The 1,388-nt window shown below is 42.9% G+C and overlaps 1 pseudogene; it reads right to left on the bottom strand.

The window, feature by feature from the left end:
* Positions 1-341: 341 nt before the first annotated feature.
* LOC100597660 lies at positions 342-1,135 on the bottom strand (annotated as a pseudogene).
* Between the last annotated feature and the right edge of the window lie 253 nt (positions 1,136-1,388).

The raw sequence follows: 1,388 nt of genomic DNA on the forward strand, positions 1-1,388 counted from the left end.
TTTTCTTTTTTAATCTTAAGAGCTAACTGTAGCTTGAAGATTTTCGATAACTTTGGACAAGAAAAGGAAAATTGTTCTGTTGAAGTAGGTTAAAGCAGTGATTTTTTAAAAACAAACAAAAAGCAGAATGAAAACATCTTAAATGTTTCATCTTTTCTTTACAAGTTACCTAGATCACTTTTGATTGAGAAAATTGTGGAAAGCTAGTAACTGCCACAAGGGAACTCAGGGGATGGCATGTGTCAATTTTTCCACAGAGCCTTGCTTTCTGGGTGTCTGAATGCACTGCTCCCAGGGGCAAGGGCTCTGCTCACATTTGCTGGAATCAATCGCAGCAGATTTTAGTCTGCAAGTCGCTTTTCACGGTATTGCTTTGTAAACTCTCCAGCATTCTTACAGAATTTTTTACGATCCTTAGAGTGTTCTTCAGGTAGGTCAGGCCAAAGGGGATGCTCGGGCTGGGGATAGTTCATCAGTGCTATGAAAGACTGACTGGATTACTTAGTTGGTTTTGGTTGCCAGCTTCTAGTTTTCAGCACTAATTACTGGCAAACAGACCTTCCCCTTTTCATCAATGTTCAGGTGATAGGTCTTTGTTTTAAATGTGATCTTTGCTGGTTTGAATGAGTACTCTGTGGGAAAGTTGGTTTTGATCCTGAAAGCCCTGTATTAGCGCATTTTTGCATTGCTATAAAGAAATATCTGAGACTGGGTAAATTATATAGAAAAGAGGGTTAACTGGCTCATGGTTCTACAGGCTCTACGGAAGCATAGCTGCATTTGCTTCTGGGAGGTCTCAGAAAGCTTCTGATTACGGCAAAAGGCAAAGGGGAGCAAGCACATCACATGGTGAGAACTGGAGGGGTGAGGGGAAGCACCACATCCTTCTAAACGATCAGATCTCAGAACACTCTTCCAAGAACTCACTCACTATCTGGAGGACAGCACCAAAGGGATGGTGCTAAACCATTCATGAGGATTCTGCCTCCATATTCCAGTCACCACCCACCAGGCCCTACCTACAATATTAGGGATTACATTTTAACATGAGATTTGAGTGGGGACCAATATCTAAACTGTATCAGGCCCCCTTATTATGTGGAGGCTTGTCCATCACCCTCCTGCTGACCACCATCTTGGACATCAACTGCTACAGTTCGACACCTCACATCCACATGCAACAAAACCCAGTTAGGAAGGGCTGTTTATCACTTCCTATGTTTCTATTTTTTTTAACTTTTTCTTTATTTATTTTGAGATGGAGTCTTGCTCTGTCGCCCAGGGTGGCATGCAGTGGCACAATCTCGGCTCAGCGCAACCTCCACCTCCCAGATTAAAGCAGTTCTCTTGCCTCAACTTCCCAAGTAGCTGGAATTACAGGCGTGCAC

The sequence above is a fragment of the Nomascus leucogenys genome, chromosome 9, assembly GCF_006542625.1.
Source record: "Nomascus leucogenys isolate Asia chromosome 9, Asia_NLE_v1, whole genome shotgun sequence".
NCBI lineage: Eukaryota > Metazoa > Chordata > Mammalia > Primates > Hylobatidae > Nomascus > Nomascus leucogenys.